Source organism: Miscanthus floridulus, chromosome 7, assembly GCF_019320115.1.
Source record: "Miscanthus floridulus cultivar M001 chromosome 7, ASM1932011v1, whole genome shotgun sequence".
NCBI lineage: Eukaryota > Viridiplantae > Streptophyta > Magnoliopsida > Poales > Poaceae > Miscanthus > Miscanthus floridulus.
Window position 1 is genome coordinate 20388116 of NC_089586.1, and position 25947 is coordinate 20414062.

Consider the following 25947-nt stretch of genomic DNA (forward strand, 5'->3'; position numbering starts at 1 on the left):
CCACTATTCAGATAAGCATTGTAGAAGTCCTCCTACAGTGGTGTATAGAATTCCTCTGAAGCACGCTCATCCCTCCTCGGCAGGAACTAGTCCTCGAACTGCACGAACCTGAGCTGCTGCACCTGTTTGGCCATGGCAGCCCTCAAGTCTAGGTGAGTCACTAGAGGCAGACCCTGTGGTCTAGGAGGTGGACGAGAACCCTCCTCTATGTCTCAGGCCTCGGTGTCACCTGAGTACGAGTACGACCAGAGCGGCATAACTATGGCTAAGGTGCCTGCTCTGTCTCCTCTGTCTGCTCTGCCTGCTCAGTCTGCTACTGTGGCTCCCCCTGAGGCCGAGTCTCCTCCAAAACGACACGCTGTCCTTCAAGCATGACAGTCCTAGCTAGACTACCATGACGACGCTCAACCCTCTCGACAGCGACCCTCTAAGCTGGTGAAAGCTGATCTATAATACGGACACCACTCTGAGCACCTCCTCTCTCTACATGCTCTGAGGTGGCTGTAACTGCTACTGCTCTCTCAGTATCAGCATCTACATACTTACGCTTCTTCATTGCAAGCTTCTTCGCCTTGCCTTTCACCTCAGCAGGCAGGCGAGGCGGAGGCCTCGCATCCCACATCACCAGGACCACCTCCTGTATTCTTGACACGTGCCACTGCTAGAGCAGAAAAGAACTGCTGCCTCAGATAAGATTCAACTGTCATTGACACTTCCAAGGCTTGGCCTCGATCCGTACTTATGGGCTTGGCCCCGAGTTCACTGACAACTGCAAATAGGACCAAAAGGGCACCGACTCGCTACACGATAGAATAGAATGGATATATAAATAATTACAATATCATCTAGAGATATGAAACCCTAAGAAGCAAGCATTAGATACGAAATTAGAGGCGATGGCTTGCTACCCGATGAACCGGCGACCTGAAGAGCAAAGGAATGGATCATGGGGCACCACCAGAAAATGCCTAGGGTTAGGGTTTGCCATGTAGTGCAGTGGCCGAGCAATGCGGTGCTGGGGCAATCGCAGGCAAGGCTAGGGCACGGACATGGTGGCTCTGTTGCTGGCGGCGCTAGGGCATGGCGGCACGTAGAGCTACGGCAGGGGAGGCATGGGCGGTGGCACAGGAGTGCTATGGCGTGGGACAGTAGTGGTGCAAGCAGGCGGCGCTAAGGCATGGGCCCATGGCGTAGAGGTGCAGGCATTGCAGTGCGGGACAGCGATGGCACGAGCAGGCGACGCGGCGTGGATGTGGCAAGGAAGATGTGGCGCGGTGGTGCGTGATGGCACGGCTATGGGTAGGTGGCGCGGGCATGGGAGCACGGCGGCTTGGGCAAGCGATGGTGATCTCGGCGCGTTGTGGGATTAGGTCAAAGCGCGATGTACGGAGTTATATGGTGACCCCCATGACGGATGAGAAAAGGAAAGGAATAGAGTCCTAGATCTACACGATTTCTACTGACCGAACGCTCCGGTGGCAACGACTAGACGCTACCACCCAGAGTCCGATCAACAATAGAGAGGTCCAAATCTCCTCTAGTCGTGACCGGACGCGTCCGGTTACCACTGGTCGGATGCAGCCAGAGTCCGGTTGATCCTATGTTCATCTTCTTCGCTTGATCGGACGCAGGACCACCATCTGACCGGACACAAGAAGATCACTGTTTTAGCGTCCGGTCACTCCTTCGTGCTTCTGTTCACCTCCTGTGAACTGACCAGACACTGGAAACCAGAGTTCGGTGCAGCGTTCGGTCGCCCTTTTTCAGCAAATCTTCAACGTTCCTTCGCGTTGCCTGTTCCCAATCAAGTCCCAACTTCAATAAGATTCAAATAAACACCAATTAGAACTGATGTGAGTGACCTCTCTAAAATCCTCAATTTTTTTAAATATTTTGCCTTAGGCTATAATTCTTTTTAAGAAAATAGGCAATAAAAGGGTATTTGAAAGGAAACGACAAAACAACATTCATGCATATGCATTGCAACACTTGAAAGTAATTCTAGTTGCTTGTCAAGTTTGATCCAAGGTTAAGCTTCTTCACATGCTTTTCGACAGTTATCTTAACCATGTTAAACAAGTCCTAAATGCATTATCAAAAGTAAACATGTTGTACATTACAATGCAATGCAAGGGACAACACAAGCTCATTTTCTAGTGAAGTTACTAAAATCAAGCACATTGAGCTCATTCCTTAACCAAAAATGTCGCCTCATCTAATGGTTTAGTGAAGATATCCGCCAATTGATCCTCGGTCATTACACCTTCTAGTGAAATATCATTTTTAGCAACATGATCTCTAAGAAAGTGATGGTGGATATCTATGTGCTTGGTGTGAGTGTTGAACCAGATTATTAGCAAGCTTTACCGCACTCTCATTGTCACACAAAAGAGGTACTTTTTTGTAGAACTACACCATAGTCTAGGAAAGTTTGCTTCATGTAAAGTATTTGTGCACAACACGCACCCATGGTAATGTATTTCACTTCGGCGGTGGACAAAGCAAAACTATTTTGCTTCTTGGAGGACCAAGACACAAGTGATCTACCAAGCAAATGGCACCCTCCAGATGTGCTTTTCCTATCAACTTTGCAACCAGCATAATCCGATTCGAAATAGCCAACTAATTGAAATCTAGCTCCTATGGGATACAAAGACCAATGCTTGGTGTGTGCTTAAGGTACCTAAGGATTCTTTTAACAGCTACCAAATGAGCTTTCTTAGGATTAGCTTGAAATCTAGCACATATACACATACTAAACATGATGTCGGGCCTAGATGCGGTTAAATATAATAAGCTACCAATCATAGAGCGGTAGAGAGTTTGATCAACCATTTTACCTCCCTCATCTAGGTCGAGATGTCCATTAGATGTCATTGGTGTCTTGATTGGCTTACATTCGTCCATATTGAACCTCTTGAGAAGATCCTTGGTATACTTTTCTTGAGAGATGAAAATCTCTTCTCTCATTTGCTTGACTTGAAAACCAAGAAAGAATGTAAGCTCTCCAATCATTGATATCTCGAATTCCTTTGACATCAATTCACCAAACTCTTTGCAAGAATCTTTATTTGATGATCCAAATATGATATCATCAACATATACTTGACAAATAAAGATATCTCTATCAAGCTTCTTGGTGAATAGTGTGGTGTCGATCTTCCCAATGGTAAAGCCCTTCTCAATGAGGAAATCCCAAAGGCGCTCATACCAAGTTCTTGGGGCTTGCTTAAGCCCATATAGCGCCTTGGACAACCTATAAATATGATTAGGATATCTAGGGTCTTCAAATCCAGGAGGTTGATCAACATAGGCTAGTTCATTAATAAAGCCATTTAAAATGCACTTTTAACATCCATTTGATATAGTTTCATTTTATGATGTGATGCATATGCAAGGAGGATACGAATGACTTCAAGTCTTGCAACCGGTGCAAAGGTCTCTCCAAAATCCAACCTTTCAACTTGAGAGAACCCTTTTGCAACTAGTCTTGCCTTGTTCCTCACTACAATGCCTTGATCATCTTGCTTGTTACGGAACACCCACTTTGTTCCAATGACTCTTGCGCCTTGTGGTCACTCTTCAAGAGTCCAAACTTCATTGCGGATGAAGTTGTTCAACTCTTCATGAATGGCATTTATCCAATTCGGATCTTGAAGAGCTTCTTCTACCTTTTTAGGCTCAAAGCAAAAGACAAAAGAGTGATGTTCAATAAATGAAGCAAGTTTTTGAGATCGAGTCATTACACCCTTTGATGGACTCCCTATGATGAGATCTTGTGGATGAGCTTGTAGTAGAGGTGAATTTCTTCTATCAACCACTTGAGGGGGAGGTTGTGGAGCATCAACATCTTGTGCTTGTACCACCATTTAATCATGAGAGATATGAGTATCTTTGTATTCTACTCTTCCATCTTTATTACCATCTTGTGGCATATTTGATAAAGAAGGTGGATCAATCACTTGTATAATATCTTCATCATCTTTAGGCTTGATGTCTCCAATTAGAATATTCTTTATAGCCTCCCTTAATGATTTATCACCTACACCATCAAGATTCTCATGTGCTCCTTGGGAGCCGTTAGATTCATCAAATTCTACATCATATATTTCTTCAACCAAGCCAGTGGCATGATTAAATACTCGATATGCTTTAGACTTTGATGAGTAACCAACAAGAAAACTAATATCACAACGTCTTTGAAACTTCCCTATGTGTTGCCACTTCTTGTAGATGTAGCATTTGCAACCAAACACCCAGAAGAATGAGACGTCCGGCTTCTTCCCATTAAGCAACTCATAAGGTGTCTTACCAAGAAACTTTTGAAGGAATATGCGGTTGGATGCATAACATGTGGTGTTAATAGCTTCCGCCTATAGAGCTTTGGGTGTGTTGTATTCATCTAGCATTGTTCTTACAAGAGTGATAAGTGTATGGTTCTTTCTCTTAACTACACCATTTTGTTGAGGAGTATATGTTATAGAGACCTCATGCTTGATTCCAACTTCATCATAATAGGCTTTAATGTTTGTATTGTCAAACTCTTTTCCATTATCACTCCTAATCTTTTTGAGCTTCACTTCAAATTCATTTTATGCTCTCTTGGCAAACTTCTTGAAACATGATGCTACTTCGGTCTTGTCATGAGGAAGAACACCCATGTATATCTAGAGTAGTCATCAACAATCACAAGACAATAAAGATTTCCTTCCAAACTCTTGTATGTTGTTGGTCCAAATAAGTCCATGTGAAGGAGCTCTAGCACTCTTGTTGTTGAAATGAAAGTTTTTATAGGATGAGTGTTTGCAACTTGCTTGCCGGCTTGACATGCACTACAAAGCTTGTCCTTCTCAAATTTCACATCCTTCAACCCTCTCACCAATTCATTCTTCATAAGCTTCTTGAGTGAGCTCATCCCAACATGAGCAAGTCTTCTATACTATAGCCACCCAAGTGTTGTTTTGGTGAATAGGCATGTCTTCAAGTTAGCATCTTCAGAGATGAAATCCACTAGATATAGGTTGTTGTGTCTAAATCCCTTGAATATAACTTGATCATCATCTTTCTTAGATACAACAACTTCCTTCTCGGTAAACAAGCATTGAAAGCTAAGATCACACAATTGTTTAATGCATAGCAAGTTGAAACTCAAGGAAACAACATATAACACATTTGAGATAGAATGATCATTTGATATTACCACTTTGCGCAATCCTTTAACCTTACCCTTTGAGTTATCACCAAATGTAATTCTTTCTTGGCCATCTACTTCTTCATCAAGTGAGGTGAACATATGAGGATCACCCGTCATATATTGAGTGCAATCACTATCAATTACCCAATGACTTCCACCGGTCTTGTAGTTCACCTACACATAAGAGATCAAGCTTGTTTAGGGACCCAAATTTGTTGAGGGCCCTTCACTTTCTCAACAAGTGACTTTGCAGCCCAAATTCTCTTAGGCCTATTCTTATCGGGAGGTCCTAAGAATATGACTTTCATTTTTCCATTAGAGTCCTTCCTAAGCATATAATGAGCATTGAAAGCAAAGGGTATAGCATGCTTGGGCAAGGGTTATGGTGGTGGAGTTTGACACTCATGGGCAAAGTGACCTTCTTGTCCACACTCAAAACACCTCTTTGGCTTTGGCTTTGACTTGTGTTGTTGTTGTTGTTGTTGAGCTTGAGCCTTCTTCTCTTGATTTGCCAAATACCCAATTCCACTTCTATCCATCTTCATGACGGTGTTTATGAGTAGCTCACTTTGGAGAGATTTGCCTCTTGTGAATTTGCTCAACCCAATCATGAGATGTTCTTTTTCTAACTTGAGCTTCTTGTTTTTTTCTTTGAGTGCATCATTATTTTTCTCCTTCTTGAGTCTCTTGTTCTCTTGTTTGAGCTTTTTATTCTCAAGAATTAAATCATCATCATGATCAAGAGTCTCTATCACTATAGTGTTGGTGGTTGTTAGCTGTTCAAGATCTTTCTTGAGCTTTTCATTCTCATTCTTGATCTTGACATATTCATCATAGTTGTTGGACTCAACCACTTGCTTGACTTTGCTATTAGAACCATGCTCAATGCTCTTAATAATCAAATCATCACATGATGTAGCTATATCAATCTTAACAACATGGTTAGTAGCATCATGTGGCTTATTTGATAGAAACTCATGAGAGATAACAAGATTATCATGATTAATCTTAAGGTTGGTATACTCTTCTTTTAGCACATTGTAGCTAGTGATGAGCTCATTATGTATCCCCTCAAGTTTATCATGTTTTTCTTTAAGCTCTTTTTTAGAAGATTTGAGCTCCTTGAGTTTGGATGATATAGCTTCATTTGCTTCTCTAAGTTCAACACTAGCCTTTTCCGCTATGTCATATTTAGCTAAAAGAGAGTCATTCTTAAGTTCTAACTTTTTATTCTTAGCTCTAGTCTTTCTAATGATCTTAGTGTATTGATTTAGCAATTTGACAAGATCATCATATGAAGGTAATTCAAATTCATCATCACTATCACTATCATCATTGCTAGCATGATCATCACCACTACTATCATCATCATTTGATGCCTTTCGTTCACCCTAGACCATAAGGCATAGGTGTGTAGAGGATGGTGATGGTGGTGTCGGTGAGGATGATGAATAGTCAATCACAATAGCGGCCACCTTTTCATTCTCACTATCCGTGAGCCAATCACCGACGATGTATGCCTTGCCATTTTTCTTCTTCTTGTGGAAATCCTTCTTCTTGCCATGTTTATTCTTATAGTTTTTCTTCTTCTCATCTTCATCTTTATTACTTGAGTCATCTTTCTGGCCCTTGTTCTTCTTCTTGTATTTATCTTTCTTTGGCTTGGGGCATTGATGAGCTAGATGACCAAGTTCTCCATAATTATAGCAATCCATCTTGGAGATTGGCTTTCTTCTATTGCTAGTGAAGAACTTTTTTTCTTGCCATCAAATTTAACATCATTCTTGTTGAGCTTCTTAAGCATCTTGGCGATTCTTCTCACCATGAGAGCAAGACTTGCATCATTAATTTTATCATCACTTGAGCTCTCATATTCAACTCTTGCTTTGCCCTTCTCTTGGCTAGCCTTGAATGCCAAGTCTTTGTCTTTCTTCTTGGTAGAAGATGAGCCATCTTGTGGTGTGATATGCATATACATCTCATGCATATTGATCTTTCCTAAGATTTGAGTTGGTGTAGCGGTGGAAAGATCACCTTGATGAAGCACGGTCATAATATGCCCATATTTGTCAATGGGGAGGACACTCAAGATCTTTCTTACAACATCAGATGGTTGCATTTGTGTAAGTCCAAGCCCATTGACTTCCTCTACAAGAACATTCAAGCGTGAGTACATTTCATTAGCACTTTCTTTCGGAAGCATCTCAAATGAATTAAGCTTTTTCATAACTAGATGATAGCGTTCCTCACGCTCGCTCTTTGTTCCCTCATGGAGCGCACAAATGTCCGGCCATAGTGCATGGGCGTCCTTGTGGTTTCGCACACGATTAAACACATCTTTGCAAAGGCCTCTAAAGATGGTATTTCTAGCCTTTGCATTCCATTTCTCATAATTCACTTCATCACCTTGAAGGTTTGTCGGTTCCTTAGGTTTTGGGAATCCTTGCGAGGCAGCTCTAAGAATTCCAACATCTAGAGCTTCTAAGTAAGTCTCCATGCGAATTTTCCAATAAGGAAAATCATCTCCCTTAAAGATAGGAGGAGGACCATCCCGGTGAGACATCTTTCTCTAGGCGGTTAAGCCTAATTTAGTGAGCACGAGGCTCCAATACCAATTGAAAGGATCAAGATACCCAAGAGGGGGGGGGGTGAATTGGGCTAATTCTAAATTTTTTTGTAATAATTAAACCCTACACTTAGCCCATTTCACCCCTTGTGCCTAGAATGTGATTCTATTGTTCTACGGCACAAAAGTTTAGCAACCTAAGTTTCAATCCTACTCTAGCATGGCAATTCTAGGAATGTAAAGACAAGAATTGAATTGCTCAAATGTAAATGTTTAAAGTAAAGAGAGAAGAAGGAATGCGGCGATGTTTTGCCGAGGTATCAGAGAGTCGCCACTCCCCTATAAGGTCGAGATGGTGACTAGAGGGGGTGAATAATCGTTTCAAAAACTTAATCGCGTCGGCTAACCAAAACAAGTGTGGAATTAAACTATCGGTCTAGCCAAGACTACATCCCTCTATCTATGTTCTCTAGCACCTTACAAAGACCTTAATTAAGCAACAAAGGTGCCGGGCTAACTAGAGCTTACCTAACCAATTCTAGGAGCAAGGTCACACAAACATATACCACTAGTATTTCAAGCAATGAGAGAGCTCCTACACATGCTAGTAAGCAAAAGCACAAAGCCAACTAAGCTCACTAGCAATGCTCAATAACAAAGCAACCAATGTTAAATTAGAGAGCGCAAATACTTAGCTACACAAACTAAGCAAAGTGACTAACAAGGTTACACAAACTAAATTAGCCACGCAAAGGAGCTACTTCTATGCTACACAAGCAAAAAGGTAACTAGTGAGCTACATAAGCTAACTAATCACAAGAGCAACTACACAAGCACAATGTATATAAAAGTAATCATAAGCTTGTGTAAGGGGATTGCAAACCAACAGGAAGAACAAGGTTGACAAGGTGATTTTCTTCCGAGGTTCACGTGCTTGCCAACACACTACGTCCCCGTTGTGTCGATCGCTCACTTGCTGGTTCGGCGGCTAATTGGCATCATCCGCCAAGCCTGCACGTCGGGCATCGCAAGAACCTATCCCAAAAGTGAGGGTAGCTCAATGACACGCTCAACTAGAGTTGCTCTTCGCGGCTCCCACGGGGCGAGTACAATGCCCCTCACAAAGCTATTCTCCGGAGCACCGCACAAACTTCTTGTGGGCTTTGATGGAGACCACCACCAAGCCATCTAGGAGATGGCAACCTCCAAGAGTAATAAGCACCACCGGCTTGCAACTCGATCACTTAGTGCCACTCGATGCAATCTCACAATGCAACGCACTAGAATCACACTCACTAGCAATCGATTCACACTCTTGCAAGCACAAGTGAGTTAGAGGGCATCCAAGCACTCTTACACAAGCCACATAGGCGTGAGGGTGCTCTACAACCAGCCCAAGGCCAGCCACACACTCCTTTTATAGCCCTAAGGGCTAAAATAGCCGTTACCCCTTCACTGGGCAAAACGCGTACTGACCGAACACGCAGGTCATAACGACCAGACGCTGGACCCCAACGTCCGGTCACTTACAGAGAGGTTCCAGCGACGTTTTTCAGTGATCGGACGCGTCCGATCATCACTGACCAGACTCTGCCAGCGTCCGGTTGCTTCTAGACACGCTAAAAACACTGACCGGATGCTGTGACCGGACTCGTAGGTGCTGACCGGACGCAGACCTTGAGCGTCCGGTCATTTTTCGCGTCATCGTCTGGTCACGGACCTTTCAGCGTTAAAACGGCTATAACTCTTAGCTCCGAACTCCGATTTTGATGATCTTGGACATTTTGGAAAGCTTACTCAGAGGGCTACACATCCCATAGGCATACTTGATCCAAATCATAATTGATCCAAGCAGTATTCCAATCCAAGGATCATCCTATAGTTTGGAGTACACCGAAAAACCTTTTTCTCTTCTCTAAGTTGATTCACAACAACTTTAACTTATTCTCCTTTGCAAATATGCCAACACCACCAAGTGTGCACCACCATGTGTATGTGTGTTAGCTTTTCACAAACATTTCCCAAAGGATTAGTCACTCAACTTACCATGCCACTCGATCCTAGCGATGATGCAAAGTTAGATCACTTGAGTGGCACTAGATGATGGATATACAAATAAGTTTGCCCCTCTTGATAGTACGGCCATCTATCCTAAACCCAATCATCAACTTCTCTATACACCTATGACCGGTGAAATGAAATGCCCTAGGTTATATCTTTGCCTTGCGCATTCCATTCCATCTCCTCCAATATCGATGCAACACATGCACCAACATGATCGATAATGATATGATCCACTTCATATCATCACATGATCATATTGGTTCATCAATCTTGACTTCACTTGCTTTTCACCGTTGCCTTCGTCCATCAGCGCCAAGTCTTGCTCAAGCTTCACCACCACGCGGTTCATCGCTCCAAAGCCTCCAACTTGCCCTTCACGCTTGCAACCGGTCCATCAAGCCAAGTCTTGTCTTGATCTTCTCCATCTTAATCACATAACTCAATGTCATATCTCATGTGCAATAAGCTCCTTCATCATCACATGTGTGAGCTTTGCAACATCTCCAAACCATTTTCACCTTCACGGCATATGTTGCTCATACACATGTACTTGTGGACTAATCACCTGTGTATCTCACATAAACACAATTAGTCCACCTAGGGTTGTCACTCAATTACTAAAACCACACAAGGACCTTTCATCCCCACTAGTCCTCGTTGGAGCACCCGCGCATGGGTGTAGCTCCCCTTTGATCCGCGCAAGGATCAAGTGCTCTCTACGGGTTGATTCTTCAACACTCTGTCATGGTGAATCACCCACAACCGCTCACAACTTGAGTTGGGTCATCCATAAGCTTCGTCGGATGATCACCAAACTCCCAATCACCACCAAGCCGTCTAGGTGATGGCGATTATCAAGAGTAACAAGTACGAACTCTCACTTGACCACAACAAGCCTAATGAGAAGGGTGGATGCACACTTTCTACTCTCCTTGCACTAATGAGGCTTTAATCTTGGATTCTCAAATCTCAATCACCTCACTAGGCTCTTGCTCTCCTAAGCACTCTCAAGGGTATTTCTCAGCCGTTGAAATGGGCAAGAGACCTCCCTTGGATTAATAGAGGAAGTATTTATACCCCCTCATTCAAAACGAATTGTTAGGAGGTTGAGTCGGCACTCTGCGGGGTGACCGGACGCTCCGGTCAGTTGCCCCCGCCAGAGAGCCATTAAGTTGTGAATGGACTCTGACCAGCGTCCGGTCAGCACTGACCGGACGCGTCCGGCCACAAAAACACCCTCTAGAATCTTACTGATGTTGACCAGACTCTGGCACCCAGCGTTCGGTTACTTTGCTATTCAGTGTCCGGTCAGTAACCGGCTCCTGACCAGCGTCCGATCAACACTGACCGGACATGTCTGATCAGGATTCTCCCTCTCTAAAACCTCTCTAGAGTTGATCGGACTCTGGCACCCAGCGTTTGGTCGCAACCAGACAGCTCCAGTTGATCAAATGAACTGATCAGACTCTACTGTCAGCGTTCGATCACACCGGGACCAGCGTCCGGTCAACATTTGACCCTCTATTCACTTCCAACTCAAAATCATATGTGAATGAAGTTTGCTCCAATTGATCTTAGGGCTACTTCGGAGCTACCTAGTGCTAGATTTGATAAGTGTGCACCACACCTAACCCACTAGACTCACCTAGGTCATGCTACTAGTCCATACCCCCTTAATAGTACGGCCAAAGGAAAAATAAAGTCTTAAACTACTCTAAATGTCTCTTCAATACCAAACGACACTTAGAACTAGTCCATCCTTAACGTTGTCGTCTATCCTTTGAAAACCGAAACAATTTCCATCGTAGGGGCATGACAACCATGATTGCTCAATCAATTGCCATTACCATGACCTAACTTAATTGCCTCTGTAAAACACATGTTAGTTATAGTAATCTCGTATTGTCATTAATCACCGAAACCCAACTAGGACCTAGATGCTTTTAGAAGCAATATGTGTAATTTAGTATTTCCTTTATTTTAAAATGTATTTTTTATACATATCGTAGCAATGCCAAAAACGATTTACATTTGGAATAGATGGAGTAAAATATTCGTAGTATACGTACTAGGATATGAGCATTCTATTTCATTATATCGGAAAAACTGTAGTTTAAAAGTAGTATTATTTGTAACTTCAGTAGTTCCCTCTTCCTTCTTAAATGAAATTCAAATATCTTTCTATTTACAGGTGTTTGGAACTACTCCGTTCCACGTTTTTTAGCTAAACGGTTTCAGCTCCATGCACTCTGTTCGAGAAAAAAGCGTGGAGTTGTGAGAGCATCTAAAGAGGTGTTTTACAAACTCCAGTTTTTTTGTGGAGCTGCTCAATCGTGGAGTTTGTGGAGCAGAGTTTGTGGAACAGTCCCAACCCCACCCCCCTTACTTTTCGGAAAATATTAGGGATTAAGTTTTCCTGCATGTTCATACCTGACTTTCTCGTTATCAAAGTCTAGGTACCCACAACTGAAATATCAGAATTCATAATCCTGGTAACATAGCTCATGGCACACTTAACTTTTGTTTCTGCCGGTTTCCCCGTTCAGTATTTTTTTCTTGAATACGCAAAAGATTTACGTATCATTGTAATTAAGAAGAAAAGTTTAACCATACAAACGACAAGCTTCTGATGAGCGCACTAGGTGGTCTTATAGCTAAGACTAGACCTACCTAGCAGACTGTATCAAACTTCGATATTACTTACATAAAAGGTAAACAACCGAACTCAGAGCACCACAACAACCTATGGAGCTGGGCGTCTCCGCTGCTGGCTACGCGACCCTACTCCGCCATCCGAGAAGAGCGTTCTTCTACCAGCCCTGTTGTTGGTCACTGAGAACAGCTCGTCCAGAGCTGCCACGTGGCTCGACGTCAAGTTCCTTGTGAATATGGCGTCGTATATTCCATTGGACGCAGATGAAACTGAAGCAGCCGGCGGCATGATGCCCATCCTCTGCATGAGGAGTACCTCGTCCCACTTGGAGATCGGTATGTGCGCTAGCGGTTGAGCGGCAATCCGCCCGCTCCTGATTGGCACAGGCCTCTTGGTTGTCGCCTTCTGCCTTGGTGGAGTGGCGAGTAAGGGCGACCTTCGCTTGAGCTGCACCTCCTCGGTAAACCTTGCGAGACGCTGCGTGGCCTCGCGCGGCGTGGGCGTCGTGTCGCTGGGGTCGGATGTTGCTTGGCTATCAAGTTGTCCATTCTTTGTCGGCATAGAAGGATGATCGGTTTTGGAGTATAATTTTGTCACTCTCTCACCAAGCTAACCCTTGAACAAAATGTGGAGTGGGAAGCAGGGACGGGAATTTGAATGTATTGGAAGTAATTATATTTCCTGGATTCTAATAGGAGACTGAAAATTTCACCATCACTGTCTAACCACGTTCAGACTTCAGAGTTGTGCAGCCAGTTATTATGTGTTGAGTTCAAGTTTTTGCCAGCATGCATTCGCAGTACTAATGATGAATAGTAATCCATGAAGCAGAACTGTGAATTGGCTAGCCCTCACACGAATGATGAACAGTAACCCATGTAGCAGCATTCCTAATGTCAGTCATCATCAGAACTGTCTAGCTAGCGAGAATATACGTGGATCGTTTTTGGCACTTGTTTGCTACCGCCGTAGTCACCATTGCTTTGTCCTTTGTGTGTTTTAGCTATTTAGCTACAATTATTAAGAGATGATTAAGTACATTGCTCAGATTGAATACATACAGGGAAATTTTTCTATACATTGCTTTGTCCTTGCATTGGTGCGGCTGATGTTTCTGCCTTTCCGGGACTCTGGACGGTTGGCCTGCTACTAATAGTGCGGACAATCCCTGCGGTGTTTTTGGTTTGGATTGTGGCCGAGAAACTGATGCGAAATTTTTCGTGACAAAACCTAATACCGTTGCACTATATGGTACTTACCAAACAAATCTTTTACTCACGAATCCTGCACCATGAACTCTGGCCCTTTATTCAGCCACGTCTTCCTAAATTCTCAGCCACCAGATTTTTTTCTAGGCTTCCATGAGCCGTTAGACTAGAGGGCAAAGGCTGATCCCTCCCGTCGCCCCTTCCACCATAGACCTGCCCGCCGCCGTTCTTCCTCCCGCTCCTCTCCGTCCGCCTCCCATGTCGTCCGCGTCTTTCTCCGCCTGCCGCAGACCTAGTGCCTCCCTCCACATGCCCTTCCTCGTGTGCTACGAGCGTATCTGTCCCCTTCGGTTTCTCTAACTGTCGGGGTGCTCCAATCGCCGAGGCTGGAGGGCATCCCAGAGGACCTAGACGCTCTGCCCTGCAAATGTTCGTGCCGTCCCCCAGATCAGCCTCCTCGGCTCCTCCCCAAATGTTCGGAGAGGGCAAGGAAGAGCCGGACTCGGCCCCGCGACCACGAGGAGAAGAATGCCGTCAATCGACTTCTGATGCTATCTCCGCCACCGAGCTACAACACTCTGCTCTCTCGCGCCGGAGTTCTCCCATGACTAGGGCTATCCGAGCGCGCGGAGAGAATGAAGGCGGCGTGCGCCAAAGACACCAAAGAGCACCTTGCTACGGTGGTGTGGGAATCAACCTTGTCAGCGTCCCACTTCAATACGGCACGTACGGAGGCCTATGCCACAATGGACAACCGTCGATGAGTAAGGCGGGTGGTGGCACGCGAGGTGCCGTTCAGCGAACTCTGCGACGATACTGCAGCGAGCAAAACCGGTGCTGGCTCGTGAGGTACATGACTGATGACAGGGCAAGACCGCGGCTCATCACTCACCTATTCGTGCAAATGCCGCAGCCAAGGTGGATAACTGGATATGCAAGTCAACACCCACAACTGTACGAGACGTTGCTCCTCATGTGCTCGGTCCTCTCCCTAGCTCTTACCAAGCTCTTGACATTGGCGCATGGCCACTGCTGGCCTGGTGCCATTTTTCTTCGAAGCACTGTTGTAGGCTGCTTTGCAAAGAATAGCTTAACCAGCTAGCCAAGCCTCTCTTTGCTGCAATGAGTGCTCATGTCAACAATACAAAATGTAAAGAAGCTAGCTACTTGTTGATCCTGTTAACACTTGTCCATCCAAGATATTTTTTTCCCAAAATCACTCAAAAATGATACATCTTAATGTTGTGAAACTTATGTACCTGAGATTTAGTGCAATCAATCCTTCAGGCATTTTTATAACTAAAGTAATACCTATTATGGTTACATCTGGAGTAGAAGTGTTTTCAACATTCATTCAGCATTAGTAGTAGACTACATTGTGTTATTCTTTGAGCTGATTAAGGTGTCAGAAACATTCCGTGTGGAATTCCATACAAATTAAATCTTGTGTGAAAAGTTCAGCGAATGAATAGGCCTAAGTGGCAATGTTGACCCCTGCTGTCTGTTGCACTGTAGTTTCAATTGCAAACATTTATGTAGGCTGATGTGCGAAGAACTTTGAGGTGAAATTGCATTGGCCACAACAATTTGAGATGTATTTTCTAATACATAAATGTTGATGTGTGTCAATCTCTAACTACGATTCTCGCACCAAAAGAAGGCCAGCGAGTGTGGCCACGTCGCTAGCTGGTCCTGATCAGACGAGCCCTGGTAATTTTGCAAAAAAGCCCTTCTATTTAGCGAAAATCAACCTGTGATCTAGAGCAATTCGCAATTTTTTCACAAAACCCCTCGAGCTTCACTTAAGTCAACCCGTAGTTTAGGGGCCCTCTTATTATATTTTGCGAACCCCCCCCCCCCCCCCCCCCCCCTCAGATTTTTTTCTGAAATTAACCCACAGTCCATATTTGGTTATTTCATAAAAGAAACCTCGAATTTACATGAAATGAACCTGTAGACCACCCTTTCCTTCGTTAATTTACAAAATGAACTCCCATTTACTCAAGAAATGAACCTGCAGTCCTTTTTTGACTGTATCACAAAAAGGAATCTTATTTTCTATAAAATCAATCCATGGCCCACCTCATGACAAGTTATCCTTGGAAAAAGAACCTCCATATTTTATAGAACCAACCCACAGCAATCTGAGACCCTATTTTGGTACGAAAAATCGTACCACCATTTGCCTACGTCTCTTCGTACGAACCCCACAACAATGCGTTATTTTTAATAGTGACCTTACTTTCATAAAAAAAAAAGTACCGCAGCAATCTAAGATCCTATTTTGCTGAAAAAGACCATTCTTCTACACCTTTTGGTGATAGCTCTACAATAACGCATCGTATTTTAATATTACCCATACTTTCTTATAGAAAATACCATCACGTCTATGGATTGCAAATTTCACGATTCGAGGTCAAATTCTCCTCATTTCGCAATTATATTAAGCTTCTGGTTACTCATAGCTCTACAATAAATACTTTTAACAGTTCTTTCTCCATAATAAATATAGCCAAAAAAATGTGATAGTTCCATTTCGATAGCCAAGATAATATATTACTTACATAATACAAGTTTCCAAAATATATACCAAGTGCAACAACGGGCTGCAGACCTATGCGAAAATAACGAAGCGACGATTTGTCTTACCTATGTGGCTATGTTGCTTTTAAAAAAGTGTGCATCTACCTGCACACAATTATTATTACTCTACGTAAGAAATAAAGTCTGCATCAACTATAATACTATGACGATGGAACACAGGCTCTACTCGGCAAGGCCGCGTGCCTTTCTAGGACGAGAATACTACAGTTCTTCATACTCCATAAATGATAATGGGTACTCCATCACAAGCATGTTCATTCTGAAAGATGGACAAAAGCATCCCGGTTCTGAATTCTGTGCTAATTTGATTATGTGAGATGAACTGACTAGACACATATGTTTCTCTGTTCATCATGAATGGCGTTGTCAGTTTATAACTTGAATGAACAAGCACCTAGGCAGCTTACAGCCTGTTCGGCTGGGGCTGAAGCGATCGTATTATTACTGCTGGCTAGTTTGGTGTGAGAGAAAAATACTGTTCTGGCTGAAAATTTATGATCGTTTACGACCAAGCGAATAGGCTGTTAATGTCCAGTGACCTCCGAAAGGCTCTACACCGATCAAACGTCAGCAGCCCACAAAGACGTCGGTTGTTTTTTCAAAGTAGCAGCTTGATTAGTGAATGATGTCGGCTGTGTAAGGAAAATGGACCCTAGGCCCATTTACTTTGGATTTTGGTGTTTGATGACTAACACAACTAAATTGGACTAATGAATTTGCAAGTGTTATATTTTGTAGTTCAATAGGGTGCAAGACGTGACTTGGACAAAGGCGACGTGATGATCCGATGATCAACATTATAAGCAAGACCTTAGGAGCATAAGAAAAGATACAAGATATCAAGCAAAGTTCAAGCATGAAGATAGAAACCAAGCCGGACGCAAGATCGCGAAGAAAACGAGCTCATAGAGGGCACAGGACGCTGCACAGGACGCTCCGATGCACAGGACGCTCCGATCAAGCAACAGCAGAGTCAACAGCAGTGACCGAACGCTGCACAGGACGTTGCACCGGACGCTCCGATGCACAGGACGCTGAGTGCCAGAGTCCGGTCAACATCAGTAACGTTCCAGAGAGCCATTTTCGTGACCGGACGCGTTCGGTCAGTACTGACAGGACGCTAGTCAGAGTCCGGTCAGTAGCAGAAAAGCGGAATTTTGTCCCCAACGGCTACTTTCTCAGTGGGGCTTATAAATAGACCCCCCCAACCGGCCATTTGGGTAGTGTGGAGCTGAGGAAACATACCAAGGATGTTGATACACCATTTTAGTAATCTCCACATGCATAGTGCTTAGTGTTTTATTAGGTGATTAGCATAAGTGCTTTGCGAAGTGCTTAGGTTGATTAGACCACCGCTTATGCGCTTGCTCTAGGTTTATGCCTAGTGTTTAGTGAGGTTTGCATACCTCTTGCCACCCCGTGCTTGCGAGCACAAGTGTTATACATCGGAGGAGTTTAAAGTCTTGCAAGATCACACCAACCGCGTTTGTGGTGTGGCCGCCACCGTGTACTAGAGGGAACAAGGCCCGCGGCGTTTCGGTTGGAAGCTTGATAGTGAAGACGGTGGGAAGCATCCGGGAGAGGCTTACCGAGAGGCACATCGAAGACCCACTTGCGCGTTGGGAAGGCCCGAGGCTATCCACGGAGGTACCTGACCGGGAGCTTGGCCCTTGTGAGGGATTCCTTGCGAGGGGCTCCAACGAGGACTAGGGGGAAGCTTGCACGCTTCTCGATACCTTGGTAAAAATACCAGAGTCGTCGACGAGAGTTTGCATATCTCTACCTTGCTCTTTAGCTTCCGCATTTACATTGATTACTTTACTATGTTTGCGGTAGAGATAGCAACACACTAGCAAAACCATAGTTGCACATCTAGATAGCTTATCTATTGCATATGTTTTGCTAGGGTTAGAAAAAAAGGCCATAGTTTAGAGTTAGAATTTTAAGTTGCCTAATTCACCCCCCCTCTCTTAGGCGTCACGGTCCTTTCAATTGGTATCAGAGCCAGTTGGCTTATTTTGGACTTTTGGCTTAACCGCCGTTGAGCCGACGCTATTTAGAGTGGTTGGGATGGATACCGCTAGGCCTCCGCACTTTGATGGCACTAACTTCCCATACTATAAAGCAAGAATGGCCTGCCACCTTGAGGTGGTTGATTTGGGTGTATGGAGAGTCACTCGTGACGAGATGAAACCCATCAAGAATCCCGAAAAACCCACAAAGAGTGATGAAAAAGAAATGCACTTCAATGCTAGAGCTAAAAATTGCTTGTTTGAATCACTTAGTATGGATGTTTTTAATCAAGTATTCACTTTAAATACAACACATGAAATTTGGTTAAAACTCCAAGAGCTTCATGATGGCACAAGCAATGTCTGTGAGCAAAAACATTGTCTAGCAAAGCAAAACTATGATTCATTTACTATGAATGATGATGAGCTTGTTCGTGATATGTATTCTTGTTTGAATCTAATTATCAATGAGCTCCATTCTATAGGATTATTAAAGCTAGATGATGCGGACATCGTGAGGAAGATCATCTTTGTGGTACCACAAAAGAAATATGCAAGCATCATCACCATCCTTCACAACATGGAGGACTTGAGCAATATGACCCCGGGCATAGCCATTGGCAAGTTAGTGGCATTTGAAATGTCACGTAAAATGGGGCAAGAAGAAGCTTCTTCATCAAGCAAAGGCAAAGCTCTCGCTTGTAGCGAGAAAAAGAAGATGAAGGGCAAGCAAGTTAAGACAAGCTCAAGCTCAAGTTCCTCAAGTGAAGATGAGGACGATAATGATGATGATAAAGATTCAAGTGATGATCAATCTTCCTCCTCCACCTCCGATCTTGATGAAGAATCAATCAAAGTGATCAACAAGGTGGAGAAGATGATCCAAAGACTCAATGTCAAGGGTGTGCCCATCCAAATTCAAGATTTCATTTTCACAAATCAAAGAAAAGAGCAAAGAAAGAAAGGATGCTATGGATGCAGCGAGTTGGGGCACTTTGTGGAAGTTTGTCCAAACAAGCCCACACCCAAGACAAAGAAGAAGGCATGCAAGAACCAAACCCTTACATCAATAAGATCATGGGATGATCCTTCAAGTGAAGAAGAATCCCATCACAAGAGGCGAGGCCACAAGCACTCATCATCAAGCTCTTCTCGTGTGTGCCTTATGGCATGAGGTAACGAAAGCTCTTCCTCTAGTGAGAGTGATAGTGATGATGATATGCCTTCTTATCACAAACTTGTGCAAGAAAATCTTAATTATGCTAAAGCTTGCACTAGTCAACAAAAGAAGCTCAAAAGTTTAAAAGAAAGGCTAGATAGTTCACAAAAAGCATATAAAACCTTGCTTGAACAATATGAGAACTTTGCTAATCTCAATGTTGAACTATCTACTAAAATTGAGAGACTTGAGACTAGTGCAACAACAAATACATGCATAATCAATGATGAGCAACTTTTAAAGAAAAATGAAAAATTAAAAGAAAAGTTAGCTAGCTCATAAGAAGCATATAATAGTTTGCTTGCTAAAATGGAAACCATGTGCAAACATTGTGATGAGCTAACTAATAAAGTTGCTAATTTTGAAGCCGTTAGCACAAACCCCACCAGGGCATCTAAAAAGAAAAGTTTTATCTTTAACATGTCTAAAAAGGATGCCTCTACTTCTTGTAATGATTTATGTTTAGACTCACCTTTGTGCAACCAAGTTTATGTTGAGAAAGTTATTGTAGATACATACACACAAGAGGTTGCAAAGGAGAATGAGCAACTCAAGTAAGAAGTAGCTCGCCTCACCAATGACTTGACTCAAGTGAAAGGCAAGGCGAAGCAAACCTAACTTCATCAAGATAACACCATCAAGGGAGTGAAGAAGCTTAATGAAGGACAAACCGTGGTTTGTTACGTGTGCCACAATGAAGGTCACAAGTCCTATGAGTGCAAGGTGAAGAATGGGGTAGGAGCAAAGAAGAAGGAGAAAAAGCAAACAAGCAAGCTCTCCAACACCTACACCAACAAGGTGGACAAGAAGGCCTCCACACCTTATCTCTTGAAGAAGAAGAAAATGACAAGGTGGTGGCCATCAAGGTGTACAAGTAAGCCAACAATGGGGTCAAACGTTTTTGGGTGCCAAAGGAAATCATTTCCAACATAAAGACCACCAAGAAGGTTTGGATCCTGAAAGGGAAGTGAGAAGTCCATCGGACTTCGGGGAATTTGGAGACTTGGCAAAGTTTGGGTGCATTTCATGGGGTGCACATGATGGACAAAGTAATTGCCAAGTAGGTTAGTGAATACTATGGACCCAAATTCATCTTCCCATGTTAGGTAATTAGATGTCATTACTTTCAAATAGTATTCATTTCAATTGGTTTTGTTTTTCAATTGATATACTCTTAAATCATCTAGTTATCTTTCATGCCTATGTTTGCATTTACATGCTTAAATTTTTTGTCATGCATTCAATAGGTATATCATATGGTAGGCTTGCTCGGTTTCATTATCAACCCTTGGAGCAAACCTACATGGTTTAAAATTATTTAGGAGCACGGCACATAGCTTGTTTTATAATTATTTATCTAATTTGTGCCAAAGTCCAAATTGTAGATAATCTCTCTAAAAATGTGCACAAATTTTACAAGCATTCAACACTTGTGTGCACAAATTTAGGGGGAGCTTAATCTACAAGTTGGATGCTTTAAGACTAACACCTTTTCAAGCTTATCTTGTGTAGTAGTCTCATTGCAAGGAAAATGGAGTCCCTAGAGGAAAGCATTATACTTCAATTGATAGAAATCAAATTGATTTTCACATGTGGTATTTCTAAACCGATATCACCATGTTGATCTCACTTTGATATTTATTTGCTTTCTCCATACATTATATAGATTAACCTCTCTTGTGCAATGAATTGCTAATTATGTATATACTTTGCTTTTTATCATATGTATGCATAAATTTAGGGGGAGCTTAGTCTATATAATGTGAGTCAAGTTTTGTGACCTATTCCAGGCTAATCAAATCCTTCATTTGGTTCACAAAGTTTGACCCTTCCTTGTGCTACTAATGTATTCCTTTTGGGTGTTTGATGCCAAAGGGGGAGAATTTGAAGGACCAAAGACAAGCAATTTAGTACAAGTAGTAATGGTCCGAGAAAGGGAGGAAAGTGAATTATGGGTTAGCCTAAGTAATGGGAGAATTTTTTTTAAAGCTAGGCTTTAATCCATAATATCATATGGGGACATTTGCAAGGGCAAGATAAGGTTGCATATAGTATCTTATATACAGTATCTTTTAGCATCACATAATCTTGTCCCTTGCATTGCATCCTAGTAAGTAGATAGTTTTTCAATTTCAAAAATTTTATTATTTGTTTGCTTTGGTCGTGTTGTCATCAATCACCAAAAAGGGGGAGATTGTAAGGAAAATGGACCCTAGGCCTATTTACTTTGGATTTTGGTGTTTAATGACTAACACAACCAAATTGGACTAATAAATTTGCAAGTGTTATATTTTGTAGTTCAATAGGGTGCAAGACGTGACTTGGACAAAGGTGACGTGATGATCCGATGATCAACACCATAAGCAAGACCTTAGGAGCACAAGAAAAGACACAAGATATCAAGCAAAGTCCAAACACGAAGATAGGAACCAAGCCGGACGCAAGATCACGAAGAAACGAGCTCACAGAGGGCATAGGACGCTGCACAGGACGCTACACAGGACGCTCTGATGCACAGGACGCTGCACCGGACGCTGCATAGGATGCTGCACAGGACACTCCGATCAAGCAACAACAGTAGCGATCGGATGCTGCACAGGACGCTACACCGGACGCTCCGATGCACAGGACGTTGCATAGGACGCTGCACAGGATGCTGAGTGCCAGAGTCCGGTCAACATCAGTAAGGTTCTAGAGAGCCATTTTCGTGACCGGACGCGTCCAGTCAGTAGCAGAAAAGTAGGATTTCGTCTCCAACGGCTACTTTCTCAGTGGGGCTTATAAATAGACCCCCCAACCGGCCATTTGGGTAGTGTGGAGCTGAGGAAACATACCAAGGATGTTGATACACCATTTTAGTGATCTCCACATGCATAGTGCCTAGTGTTTTATTAGGTGATTAGCATAAGTGCTTTGCAAAGTGCTTAGGTTGATTAGACCACCGCTTATGCGCTTGCTCTAGGTTTATGCCTAGTGTTTAGTGAGGTTTGTATACCTCTTGCCACTCCGTGCTTGCGAGCACAAGTGTTGTACATCGGAGGGGCTTAAAGTCTTGCGAGATCACACCAACCGCGTTGTGTGGCCGCCATCGTGTACTGGAGGGAACAAGGCCCGTGGTGTTTCGGTCGGAAGCTTGATAGTGAAGACGACGGGGAGCATCTGGGAGAGGCTTGTCGAGAGGCACATTGGAGACCCACTTGCGCGTGGGGAAGGCCCGAGGCTATCCACGGAGGTACCCGACCGGGAGCTTGGCCCTTGTGAGGGATTCCTTGCGAGGGGCTCCAACGAGGATTAGGAGGAAGCTTGCGCGCTTCTCGATACCTCGGTAAAAATACTGGAGTCGTCGACGAGAGTTTGCATATCTCTACCTTGGTCTTTAGCTTCCGCATTTATATTGCTTACTTTACTACGTTTGTGGTAGAGATAGCAACACACTAGCAAAACCATAGTTGCACATCTAAATAGCTTATCTATTGCATAGGTTTTGCTAGGGTTAGAAAAAGAGGCCATAGTTTAGAGTTAGAATTTTAAGTTGCCTAATTCACCCCCTCCCTCTTAGGCATCACGGTCCCTTCAGGCTGCTCCATAGTCCACACACCTAGGAGAGAGTTTCCTCTGCCTGCTGCAATGAAGGTTGCATATGCATGATGTCTACCACTTGCTCCTCTCTTACCGGATCTCAAGCCAATCTTAAGGAGGCATTGGCACATAATAAGAAATACTATGCGTGTACTACATCTTTTGACCACAGTGAAACAACTAACAGAATTTGTTTGGCTGCATTCTTTTTTTTAATATAAAAGTTTGGTAGCACTCTTAATAATACTAGCATACTGCGGTGCAGCCTGTGCTGTGCTGTGCTATGTCCTTTCTGACTTCTGACTTCTGAGCTCGGTAATTCCCAATCCCAAATTCCCAATTCTCAAATCAATTTTTTGATCTAGAAATTCCATGAATGATAATCAATTATATCAATTTTGTAGTCTGTAGAGTTGCACAATGAAGAGGACTGGGACATTAAAACCTTTTTTCTCCTGCTCCTACACCAATTATACAACCAGTGTCACAAATCCAACCTTCTGTGTAGAAGTACAATCAGAAGTAGTAGAAGGAACACAGATTTTCAAAGAAACAGCAGCAGTAGAAGAACCAGCTACAGCAGCTCCAGTAGAAGATCCACCTACACCTAGCAAAGCAAATGGTTTACAAAATAATCCCCAACTCCAAGTTACACCTAATGCCGATGATATTGTTGCTGATCCTGGGCTTTGGATACCGATGATATTGTTGCCAAAGATGCCGCATTTTGTTTTTATTGTTATCTCTTTAAACAACCTAGAGTTGAAAATTATGGTGTTGATGCTCTTGATGAAGATATGAGAGGTGAGGGTGAACCAAACCATAATTAGTTAGGTATTTTTTAACCACTTTCATGTTCCATCAATTATATCATGGATTTAAATATGAAATCGAGATATCATTTAAACTTATGCATCTATGAGCTTTATTTTGTTATTTATCGGTATTAGTCCCGGTGCGGGTGGTATACATATGCTTTGATAGTTAGCGGAGGAACTCGTCAATTGAAAGTGGCCCTAGGCGTCAAAATTGACGAGCTCCGCCACTGCAGCATATAGCCTTTTGGTCACTCCGTTGCAAGTCTGAACAACTTTTGAGCCCCCCTCCCCCCAAAAAAAATTGTTTTGAGAGAAGCAAGAACTCCTTAGAATTGTTGTCACATTTTCAGAGTTTGTTGTCTTCTGTCCTCCTATGCAACGCGCAGTATTTCACTAATGGTTATTGCCTGAAAGTTTTAAATATAAACTTGCAACAAGATAGTGATAAAATGCCTGCACAAACCGGAGTAACCTTGCTCGATAAATTGTCATATCAACAGCCAACATGTATAATTAAATCTGGGTTAAATTCGTATCTTAGCCTCAAAATTCATTGTGTATTGTGTTAGATTGATTTCCACCAATTGGCCCAACCGCTCCATGGTTGGTGGGCCCCCGTCACACATCGCCATAAAAAAGGAGGTGGGGGCCGGGGCCTAAGGCACAAGGTTCACCTAAGCCGTCAAACACTCCACCTACATCCTAAACCCTAACCGATCTAGAGAGGGAGCACTGCCAGCGACGGGAAGCATCACCACCGGCTTCACCCCACCTATGCACCACCGCCCTAGGAATACGCCTCCACCGCGTCACCGTCGTGCCTTCACCGAGTCACCACCGCACCTCCACGGTGCACTAGTGATGGCCAGCTCATCTTCGTCGAAGGCGGCCGATGGTTTGCATCTCCACACCCCTCACTCTCTCTCTCTGTGTGTTTTCCCATTACTAGCCTATGTTCTAGGGTTTGCCATATTCTAAATTCAAGTATACACCCACTAGATCTGCAACTAGGTGATCCTAAACTTCTATCAATGGTATTAGTCGCCTAATCTAGGTGTAGATCTAGTTATTGGGGTAGAAATCAAGAAGGAGATGAATCAAATTGAACCCTAGTTTTTCTCTAACCCTAACCATAGATAGAATGGATGGAAGGGGGAGTGACCTACCTAGTTTTTCTCGCCGCCATCACCACCGCCATCGCGTGGGAAGAAGCTCCGTCGTCACCTCACCGGCACGTGGGGAGATAGCCGAGCCGCAATCATCGCCGTGTGCACGAGCCCCGACCGAGGGCACTGTCATAGGACCACTCGACGGTGGCGCGCTCACCCACTGGGGAGCGCGCGCTCTAGCGAGGGGACCCGCGACGACGCCAGAAAGATCTAGGGTTTAGGGAGAGTCCCACCGCAGCGCGTGTGGGGGATTAGGGCACCGTCGCCTAGATCGCTCGACAGCAGCTCACTTAGCCTAGGGTAAGCGCGCGCACCGGCGAGGGGACTGGCTACGACGTCGCTCCACTACTCACTCCTCTTTCCATTCCGTGCGCAGCGCTGAGAGAGAGAAGGGGTGGGAGCGAATGAATTAGGGTTAGGGCACACGCGCCGCAGCGGGGTGTTTTTGTACCCACGAGAACAACGGACGTCCGTCGGATCAAGATGGACGGTCGGTGTTCGCTGGACCAGATACGGCCCAGGCGGGTTGAGGAAATCCTGGCCTAGGCCCAGGTTGCGGCCTAGGCACGGGGGAGCGGGCGTGCACTTGTTGGGCCACTGCTGGGCCACGAGCGCGGGTGGCATTTTGCCGCTGGGCCGAGCACTGTTTCAACGGGCTGGGCCAAATGAACAGTAGAAATTGTGTTATTGTTTAATTCATTTTCAGAAGCAAATTTTGATGATTTTTTTGTATAGTTTAAATCTCTGTCAAAATTTGAACCAACGGGATAATTTTTTCAGAGAGTAGATGAGTACAGTAAAATGCTTCTGAAAAGTAGATAAAGAATTTTTTTCATGTTTCCGTTGCAAAGGTTAAAGTTT